Raw genomic sequence first — 12,037 nt, forward strand, 5'->3', positions numbered from 1 at the left:
CCAGCATGAGCAGCAAGATAAGGAATAACAGCAGGACAGCCCCCCATTAAACCGCAATTTGGGACCATGAGCGTAGTTGAAGAGACAAGAGAAAATGAGGATGGAGATGAAGATGGTCCTGGCAGCACTGAAAGATGCAGGTTAAACAGGGGCAGTGCATCTCCTGACTTCAGGTAAGGGCACCTATGGGGCTCTGAGAAGCAAAAGTTAACATATCCTACAGTGGCCTCAACTATCTGTAGATATTTCTGCTCATCTTTTTGACCACAACATCTAGCAAAATGCCCAGTACATCATTAGTGCTATTTCGTTTTGAGTGATTTTTAAGATAAATTGAGATAATAATGAATAAAATTATGAAAAGATAAATAAATACTTCAGGTCCAATCACACAGTAACACATCTTAGAAAACTAAAATGTTTATAACATTATGGCACTTATGTAAGCCCTTATAGATAAATACATGGACTATAATAAATAGAAGTGAAAGAGACCCTGAGCTATAAGGAGTTTGAAATTTGGAAAAGAAAACTTTATCCAGCAATGTGAAATGAAAGCTGAAAAAAATTGGCTAACTGGAGAAAAATAATCCAGTTAGGGTTTTACAGAACAATTTATACAAAATAATATAACAGTAGAATGTAAAAAGATGTAAAACATTGGATCAGAAGAAAGAAATAATTATCATATTTCAAGAATATGATTTTTTAAACTAATGTAAATTTATTTAGATAAACTTCAAGCTACTTTCACAATTATTTTTGTGATATGAATTATGAATAGATTTGAATACATCTTTTTTGAGGTATGAAATACATTCAGCAAAATTCATGTTTTAAAGTGTAAAATTCAGCGGTTTTTGGTATATTCAGAGTTGTACGACCATCACCATTATCTAATTGTATGATATTTTCATCATCGCATTAGCAATCGCTCTTCATTAACCCTCCGTCCATACCCTGATAACCATTAATCTGCTTTCTTTCTCTATGAATTTGTCTCTTTTGAACATTTCATGTAAACGGATATTTCACAATAGGAAATGTGGCTTTTTATGTCTCCCTTCTTTCATTTTGCATAAAATGTGCAAAATTCATCCACATTACAACATGTAAAAGTATTTCATTTCTTTATATGGCTAAATAATGTTCTGTTGTGTATATATGCCACAATTGTTTGTCCATTCATCAACCAATGGGCAATCAAGTTGCTTCCACTTTTGCCTATTATGAGTGATGTTGCTGTAAACATTCATGTACAAGTTTTTGCGTGGACATACATTTTGAATTTTCTTGGGGATATCCCTAGGGGTGGAAATGCTCAGTCATGTGGTAACTATGTTTAAATTTTTAAGGAACAACCAAACTATTTTGCAAAGCAGGTTCTGCACCATTTTACATTCTTAACAGCAATGTAGTAGGTCATAACTTTTTCATATTCTCACTAATATTTGGAATTATTCATCTTTTTGATTATAGCCATCCTGGTGGGAGTGGGGTGGCATCTTCTTGAGGTTTTGATTTGCAGTTCCCTAATGACTAATCATATGGAGTATATTTTCAGGTGCTTATAAGACATTTGTGTATCATCTTAGGAGAAATGGCTATTCCAATCATTTACCCATTTTTTAATCAGGTTACTTGTCTTTTCTATTTTTGATTTGTGATTTCTTTGTATATTTTGGATATTAGTCCCTTATCAGATAGATGATTTGTAAATATTTTCTATCATTCTGTGGGTTGTCTTTCACTTTCTTGAGAGTGTCTTTTGAAATATTAAGTTTTTAATTTTAATCTTGGTTTTAATGAGATAAAACATTAAAGAAAGTGTAGATCTTTGATAGGAAAATGGTAGTTTACAAAACAGTATGCACTGTATGAATTATTTTTGGTAATAAAAATACATAAATGTTTATAAGGAGAGAAAATGATCCAGAAGTGTTAACTGAGATGATCTTTAAACAGATGGAGAAATAAAATCTCATATTTGCCTCTTTATAATTTCTAATTTTTTGCCATGTTACTGTATTTCCTTTGGTAATAATAAATGTCTTAAGTAATGAAAAAATAAAAAATGATAAATATGTAGATATATAATGATATATATATAGATATATATATATAGATATAAATATATAGATTCTTTCATTATTTTACACAAATTTACTTGGTTCTGACTTTGCATTAAGCATATGTTAAATACTAGGAATCTTGTTGCAAGAATTTCACAATATATTGATACAGGAAGAAATATAAGCATACAACTACACTCTAATAAATTCTAAAATTGAGATATGGAGAAATATATAAAAGGAACTATAGGAAAAAATAACACATTACATAAAAGCAAAAGGTAAACATTTGATGGAAAGAATGAAAAATGACTCACAGATAGTATACATTAATTTTTGGCATTTACCATCAAGTTTAGTCTGTCCTTGTGCAGTAGAATATTTGTTAGTAGGAGAAAACAAAGGAGAAAATATGGAGGGAGTTGAAGCCTAGAGGAATGTATAAGATTTCTGGAAAACTAGTGCAATAGAGATGGACAGAATAAAAACCAAAGCAAACAAACTGGTTATCTTGGCCCAAAGAAAGAGGATTGGTGTTGTTTAATAAAGATTTTTCTACAAACGGTAGTCTTTATTTGGACTTATTGTTTAAAAGAGTTGAGTGAGAAATGCAAAAAGACACTTTCCAAGTTTTCAAAATTAAATTAAAAAAAGCTGTGCACAGATTGTAGTTATATCACTGTATTATGAAAAAACAAGAATTTATGTATAAAATATGTAAATAGAAAAGAATATTTGTTACACAAATGCCTGTGAAAACCAAAGCTGTCTAAAAGAATAAGTACATACATGGGTCACACAGGCTTTGGAAACTTGTTCTATTGTTATAAACACTCTACTTTCTTCCAGATATTGGCAAGTCATACTGCACAGAGGTTAGAAACTGTTTCTATAAAGTGCCACATAAGTATTTTCTGCTTTGGGGGCCATAGGATGTCTTTCATAAATACTTACCTCTGGTGTTATAGTATGAAATCAGCCAATGAATGCCCCAAGGAATGGGCATGGCTGTGTCCCAATAACTCTTCATTTACAAACATAGGCAGTGCACCAGACCGGAGAACAGGGCATTTATCCTATGAATAGTTATTTGAGGGTAGGAATGAAGTTGGGGGAAAACACACACACACATACACACACACACACACATACACAATATAAAACAGTCTAATAAATTACTACACTTTAATTATAAAATTAATTCTACATGCTTAAAGCTCAAACTTCTTCACTTGAAATAAGTAAATTATTGCCAAAGGGGTTGTAACCCATTTAGACATTTTTATTTGGCATTACTTTCCACTAAATTTGCTATGTTAAACAGTATTTAAAAGTTTGAAAATAATAATGTCTATTTCTAACATTTTTTACATAACCAATCTTTTAAATAACTTGAAACAGTTTTACAAATATCGTATATGATTAATGGTGATTGAGGCACTAGTTCAGGTTACAAAAAGCTACTTTAATGATGACTTAGAATCATGTTAAATTAGTGTGATTACAAGTATGTATATCCTACATTTGAATTTTTCTATCCATTTCTCCTTACACAACATTTCCTATGAGTATTATGTGGTAAGACACCAGACACGCACCAATCACTGACTTTAATCCAGCCCCACATCTGAAGAATGCAGGATAAAACCATCTTAGAAGGAAGCATTGATTCGAATGGGCAATAATTCATTTTTACTTTTGTTTAATTGAAGTATATAATATAGATCAAAGTTTTGTGCATATTGACAAGTATTGTAAAAGAATGGATGAAAAATTTAAATATAAAATGAAAATGAAGTTTGTATGTTATCTTTGCATTTATATTATCCATACTATTACTATTTCCATGGGAATTCTCTAATGAGTTGTATTGAAAAAGTATTATTATCTTGAAGAATATATATATATATATATATATAAGAGTATTCTCTAATTTTTGATGTTGTTTTGGATGTATTTTATTAAAATATTTTCCACTTAAAAAATCATGTTAAATCTTTGATCGTTACCACACACTGAACATCTACCATATGCCAGATATTGTGCTACTATCTTTCATATACACTTTTATATAATCTCTCAACAAATCTAAAGGGTAGTTTATATTATTTGAACTAAAAAATAAGTTTTAGAGAAATTAAGTAATATGAGCAAGTTCACTGTGACAAAGCCAAAATTCAAACAAATACATGTATAAGTTTTGTAATTCTTTTTGTCGTGTGTTATATCTTCATCAGTATCCTGTCATATTTAGCATTTGCATTGCTTATTCTATCACTTAGTTTTAAATTATCGTATATTCTTTACATATGAATGAAAATTGAAAGTTTCTATTTACCTCAGGTGAAAACCGCATCCACCACATTCCTTCTACTTATTATTTTAAAATCGAACAAAAACTCTTTATTATTTTAAAAAAGTGACTCAAACTGAAAGCTTCAGACTAGGGGTAATAGAAACGAAACGAAGGGGTGAACTCAATATGTTTCCTACAACCCTTGATCGTTATTAGTGATGATAACATTGGTGTCCATCCTGGATTAGTGCAAGATTATTAATCTAATGTTCTTGGTGCATTCAAACACGACTCCTAGAAATTTCAAGATGATGCTAGGTTCTGACATTTGCTTATATCTCAGTGAATTCTATCTTGCTTTATGTGTGATTAAAGATATTACTGGAATAAATCACTTTCTGGCTATCTGATTTCTTGACATAGTTGAGGACAATATTTCCATATCTTGACAAATGATGAATAGATAAAGAAGTTTTCCCCAAATCCATCAGCCTTGGGGTGCTACAATCTTGTACTTTCCTGATCAGTATTTCTGGTGACCTCCACACTCAGTGAGTGCAGCAGCTCAATTAAAAAAAAAAAATTCTAAGACACTAGTATGTTTGCAGAATGAGATCATTTGAGAAAAGCTGGCAGCAGGTTTCACAGAGGCCACAATCGAAGAGGGGCTGGGGCCTAGGATGAGGAGTTGGAAAGAGAGAGATAGTAAAAGAGAGAAGAGCAATGGAGAGAGAGATGCCAATCAAGTCACAGAGATATGATTCCTGTTTATGTGAACATTCTCTAGTTTTATCATTACTATGCTTATTATTTCATTGTTGTGTTTGTAATTTGGCTCTCAGTTGCACCAAATTGGATTATTTGTAATCTTTGGTTCAAAGTTATCATTGTTAATGGTCCATTATGCTTTGATAAATCTTTACTGTATAATGGTATTTGAGAGTTATGGATTGCTTGAAAGGAGCTAGAAAACAAAACATGGTCTCAGGAACAGCATTTTGGGAAAAAAATCTTCAAAGACTGCAAATCGCAATTACGACTTTAATTAGAAGTGAGGTTTTGATTCTCCCCTAGCACCCACCAGTTACTGAGGGTTCACAAAAATATAGCTAACCCAAATTTAATTAGTGAACAACAAAGAGATGTTCACTAAAGCGTCGGCATCATGATCAAGTCAGATCCATTTATGAGCCTTAAGTATGCATTGGTTATTGCCTACTGATGCTCTTTGGCTCACCCCTCCACTTCTAAAATGGATTTGGGGCGCTTTTTCCTGACATAGAGGCATGTTACCATATTGAAGAGTGTTTCTTTATTTCCTCTCTTAAATAAATTTAGTGATGATATAACAATGACTGATTTTCTGATATATTCTTTCAGTAATTTACTTACTGCTCATTTCTGTGAATCACGGCCAAGTAATTAATCTTTTACCTAGGAGACAGCACTAGTAATATTAATAAAACACAGGAACAAGAATAAATTTATGTAAGAGAAAGGACAGGAAAGACCTGTTTTAGGGTGTTATTAAAAGAGGATGTTTTGGCAGCCATGAAGGGAAATAGAAGCCTGATATCAGTGTATGGAATATCTCATTACTGGTTAATAGTAGTGTACAGGAGTCACACAGGGAGTAGTGTTTGGCTCGGAAGAAATCCACTTTTTTTTTCAAACACAGCAAAAATAAGATTGGAAAGTTTGTATGGTCCATGTATTGTCTTCACTCGGATGGCTTTTCAAGGGAGTGGAAACATATTTCACGGACAGGGCAGCACCTATTTTCCCCATGATATACATTATTCTAATTAACTACTGGTGATGAAGACGAACTCATGTGGGCATGCTCATTTTGACCACACTCACTGATTCAAGGAGGAGAAAATTTCAGCAAACTCTGGTGTTTCAACAACCTAAAGTGAAGTGACTTATTGAAAGTGTTTTATTTTCAGATCCTGAAAATATGAAAAGGAAATAACTTTTGGCATAATTCTTAAGCAACCTGAATATATTTTACAAACCTTTCATTATTTTTGAAATGACAATTTTCAACACATGTAAACCATTATCATGGCTAGAAACAGAGGCAGCAGCATATCATATATTCTCCTAAAAGCTTATTTTCCTTCTAAAAATCAATGCTGACACCATCTCAATAGTTGAATGTAAGCACAGAGCTTGTAAATAGATCACAGAAAAATAGATTTTACTAACATATATAAGCAATGCTACAAGATGCCAAAGAAGCAGATAAGAGTTGAAAACTTTATTTAGTTATCAAGATACCTCTCAAACCCAATTTTGTTCATTTATTTGTTGTGAGGCTTCCTAAGGAATTACTGAAAAATGTCTTATCTGTTATTTTCTTCCTTCTCAAATATATTTTAAATAGGAGACACCAGTATATTTCCTCCTAGAATGTGTTGACTTCTTTCCTCACCACACTAAAATCTGCACTGTTCAAGATCAGCCAATTCTTGTTATCCCTAAAAGGGGTACTTTATATGGAGGCTCAAAACTGAGCTTTTTATAGAATTGTTCTATAATTATTTTTATCCATCAAGTGCCCTTGATCTTGACTTTGAAGCTGTGAGGAATACATTGGGATTGTACTTGTAATTTCTCCTGATTCCTTGTAGGGGTTGAATAGACTCTGGAGGCAACTGTGATACTAACTAGTGAAGTTACCTGACCCTCTGGATCTCAATGTCTTTATCTTTTTACCAAGAGAGGATTAAGCTAGGCATTTTCTAAGGTATCTGTTAGACTTAAAATTATAATATTCAATGCATCTAAGTTAATTGTTGAACAAAGTCTATCCTGTATAATATTTTCCCACATAGGACTTTCATGTGTAAAGTCCTGAGGTTCCAAAAAGAAATCTAAACCTCAAATATTACGTTTTTAATGCAATAGTCAAAATCTCATAGCTTATTTTTTTGAAAAGATCACTTCTATATAGCCAATGTTTATAAGGAAAACATGTTTTTTCATTGATTTTGCAATGGAACATCTGCATTAAGAATAATTCTTCCATGATAACCATAAAACAATGGCAGACACAGGGGAGTTAGGCTGTGGATTTGATCAGGGAAGCTGATTTGAAAGAAAAAGGATCAGTTAAAAGAATGAAATTGGTAGAGAGATTATTTGATAATAGCAGGTTAACAACTCTCTTCTTGCTAGTTGTTCTAGTTAATTGGTTGTTTTCAAAGCATCTAGCGGTTTAATTCAATTCAGTTCTCTTTCATGCTTTTTAAAAATAAAAACTGATCTTGTGAATAAAATCAGAATCAATTAATTTCAACTCAAAAATATAAACACTTATGATCAATTTTCCTCATTTCCCATCAGAGATCAATATCTACTAAATCAGGGAGATGAGATACGTACATTCTCTGTCAGAGATCTGGCAAAATGATATCCTTGTTGTAATAGGAAGTTAGGGAAACAGGAGGACAGGAAAACAGCGAGGGATCATGTGATTGAGGGACATTGTTTCTGGAGGACGGCGAAATTTTCATTTAGGTCCAAACGCACCGACACGAAACTTAATTGCAGTCCAAGCTACTGTGCAGTGTGAGAAATGTGTCTAGTTGACGGAAAAATGGCTGCACAATCCTACGGTATTCAGACAACTCGTTCTCCGAGATATCTACAATTTTCCAAACTAGTTTGTTCTTTTTGTAATTAATTGTCCATACGAAAAGTTCACCAATTCTTCAAGCTGCAATTCTTAGTCATTCTCTGTCAATTAGACCCAGATGGCAAAATTAAAGGCCCTTCACATCATGGCACAACAGTAATTTTAGTTCATCAAAGATCCTTACCCCATGCCGCTTTTTCACAATTAATATTTTAGTTCCTATTGGGCGAGTGCTTCATGAACAATGACATTTACTCTGTAGCGAAAGGATCCATCTTCTTGTCAAAGCTGACGGAGAAAAGAAAAGTAGTCCGCGGACATGATAATTACATAGTGTCTGAAAAGGTGGAAGGTGAGACACTGCAGATGGGAGGGAAGATGAAAGAAGCTCTCATTGCCAAAGAATTCCCAGAACAAGGGCCAACTCTAAGTCCTGACTGTATTGCAGTCCCCCTGTCAAAGGAAGGCTAACGAAAGAACTGAGGGTTTGGTTTGATTTTTAAGTGCAATCAATAGCAAATACAGATACCATTTAGAGAATGAAAGCTATTCAAGAACAAGAAATTCTTGAAAAATCCAGATCTCTATCTACAGACACACGTGCGCACACACACACACACACACATACACCACACACACACAGATGCCAGTTTAGCTTTTACAGAGCGATGGCTTTGGACATAGACATTTCATATAATCATTCTGAACTAGCTACTGTGTCTGGAATGGTGGAAAAGAAAGTTTCCAATTGCTAGAAAACATATTCTCCCATTAAATTTACCCGGAGGAATTTTTCATCAGTTTAAATTATAACATCTGTATTACTTAGTAATATTGTCTTGGATTTTTAGATGAAAGAGCAGTCAGCAAAATGTTTTATCTCAATTGATTCCTGTAAACAACTAGTTGGTTTTATCATCTCAATTTCAATCCAAGAAAAAGAGCTCCAAAGAAATAGAGTGATTTAGTGAAGATCCCACAGTGTTTAAGAGACAGATTTGGAGTTTAATACGTCTTCTGGCACCGAGTTCAATGTTCTTTCTCTCACACTAAAACTATCTCCCAAATCCTTAAGGAAAGACATTATTCTGTGTGCCTGCTCTTAATATTCTCTTCCAGTGAGGTTAAAAATAAAGCATAGTGCTCATTTGCAAAACAAACAAAATATTACTTTATTGCATATTCTTGCCTGATTTTAATCCTAGAGATAATGTGACATCAACTATAGCTTACAGAAAAAGTTGATGATATTTGTTCAAGATAATTATATAAATAGGAATAATGTAGAAATCTCAAAAATGAGTTATTTACTTATAAAATAAAAGATATTTGGCAATTTTTACACATTTTTGAAGAAAAGCCAAAAAGAAAAGAAGCATGTTTTGAATGAAATTTCCATGTGAAAGTGAAATTTATTTGAAAAAACTAAAACAGATTCCTTTCTTACTCTGTCATGACCAGTTTCTTCAAGAAATAAGAGATTAATTTGACTTTGCTGTTTTTCAAAGTATAAAGTTTTCTTACTCAATTCATTAATACTAACATAACATTTTCTTCCTAAATGGATTATCATGAAAATAGTGATGGTGGTGGTAGTGATGATGATAATGATGATAATAATAAATTTAACAATAGTAATTGATGGCTTAACATGGATCAAGAATTGTGCATAGAAATTCACAAAAACTAGGCGGCATCACTATTATTATCCTTGTTTTAATGAGCAGGCAAAGGGATCAGAAATTGTCACTTAATTAAGGAGAATATTGCTCATCCCCCAGTAAACAGCGGAGTCGAGTTCAAACCCTTGTGTCTGACTCCAGAGCTCCTTTACCTGTGAATCAAGGGCTGTCTGGAAAACAAAAACAAACAAACAAAAATAAAATCCTCACTTACCCAAGGATTTTAATTGTCTGGACTGAGAGCATCAGAAGTTTGACTTAGCAAGAGCTTGAATCAGTTTTCTCTAAATTTTCCTCTAGATTTTATATGTAAGCAAGACATACTCCCATATTTCATTGAAATCCATTAATGATTATTTTTAAATTATGTGGTTAATTAAAACTACATTGTACTGAAAGTTTTACCTTGAGAGAGTTCTAAGAGCAATTATTTATTTCATCTGGCGGGAACACTCTTTTCCTTTCACTGGCAAAACTAATGTCAGAATTTTTATTAATTCGTTGAGACAGCCTAAGTTTTTTCTCCCTTACACAGATCTGTTTTAACCCCTCAGGCGTATTTAACGGTGCTGCCCTGAAGTTCCTTTTGCTCTTGTACAGCTCCATTACAGCATTTATCTTTTGTTGCTTTTTTCAACTATGTACATGACTGTCTCCGCCTGCTAGAATATAAGCCAGGAGCCTCTGGGGATAGCAATCTTGTTACTCGTTAGCCATTCTCAGTTACCATAGTGTCGATCCCACAGTAGATTCCCAGTTAATGTTAGTTAATTTACAATTCATACCCCAAACAGCTTTTCACATAGGACACGCATAAAAAATGTGTTAAATTGGGGCTATTTCTCCTCTCTTAATTTCATTGTATTTTGACATCCTTTACAATATACTGTTCAAACTGAGGTATTAATAACTTTACCTATTGGCTTTCCTACATTTTAAATCCTTAAAAAACATGCAAAAAGAAACAGGGGAAAAATATATTTCAAATCTACAACTGCTATGACGTAGAACCGTAAGAAAGAACGGTAGGACTTAGTACTTATGTGGATAATCCTCTAAAGATGTATTAGCATTGATTTAAGAAGAATGTTGGTTATTGTTGTGCCTTACCCCACCAAAAACTATTAAATGGCCATGTTCTGAAGAAGGCAACTGATTTAATTTTGGCTGCATTTGTTCTTTAAAATTTTTTATACTCATATTTTGAGATTACCTTTTCTCCAGAAGTTAAGGGGAGAGATTGTGAAGTGGAACTACAATTGATGACTAAGCACATGATGAGACAAAAATTAATTATGCTAATTTACTCAAATTCTGAGAAAAAGAATCATGAAAAAACATGTTTATATAAATATATTTTTAAAGTCATTTTTGAATTATCTTCTCTGCCTCCTCTATCTGTAACCTTGACATTAAGATACAGAAAAATATAGGCTAATTTTAAATAAACTGAATTAGCATTATTTATTAAGTAGTGTAATTCCTCACATTTTTCATGGAGGTGTTACCATTTAATAGTATATATATATAATTTGCATTAATTTTCATAAAGTGAAGAGCAGTGAAATATCTGAAGAAACAATACTACCTATAAGGTACAATAAAATTTTCATTAGAGTTTGGATTTTTTTTAATTAGATATGGCTATGAGTTTTGGAATAATTTAACATGTAACTCTTGCAGGTCAAAAACTGGGTCAGGATGAAGTGGTGAATTAGCTAAGTAAAAAGTTACTATATATTAACAACATGTATAAAATTCCTGTGAAATTTCATTTTTAATTCCCAATAGCAAGTTAATTCATTCCAGAGTGTTTATGACATGGATAAGAAGCTAAGACACAGGAAGACTACTTGGATAATCTGCCTTAGTTTTCACTTTGTAGTTGTTTTGTTGATTACTGCTTATCCTTCTACTTAGAAAGATAGATTTCCATAAATGTTAGCATTTTTTCATCTCAACCAAAGAGCAAGCAACTGAGTTATGAGGTGTGTGGCACACTCCTCAAAAGGCTCTTTGATATTCTTTGCGGCTTTTTATTTCCTCGTGAAAAACATTCTGAAAATCCTGACCCGTTTGGGAATGATTACACCTTGGCTGCAGTGCAGTTTTTCATTTCAGTTGACTCAATGGCTCGTCCACAGGACATGATTTTGAGGCCCCGTGGTACTCAGCAGGCTGATCACGCAATTCAAAGTTCAAAGTTCTAGGGTAATAGATCAATCACTATGAAAAAACACGAAGTAAATGTTTTATGCCTGTTCTTAGGGCAATGTAAGATTAACTGACAGCAAATGGTGAAAAAAATCCAATCATTTTAGCATCCTCAGTCTCATTAAAAGCT

The sequence above is a fragment of the Equus przewalskii genome, chromosome 16, assembly GCF_037783145.1.
Source record: "Equus przewalskii isolate Varuska chromosome 16, EquPr2, whole genome shotgun sequence".
NCBI classification, from domain to species: Eukaryota; Metazoa; Chordata; class Mammalia; order Perissodactyla; family Equidae; genus Equus; species Equus przewalskii.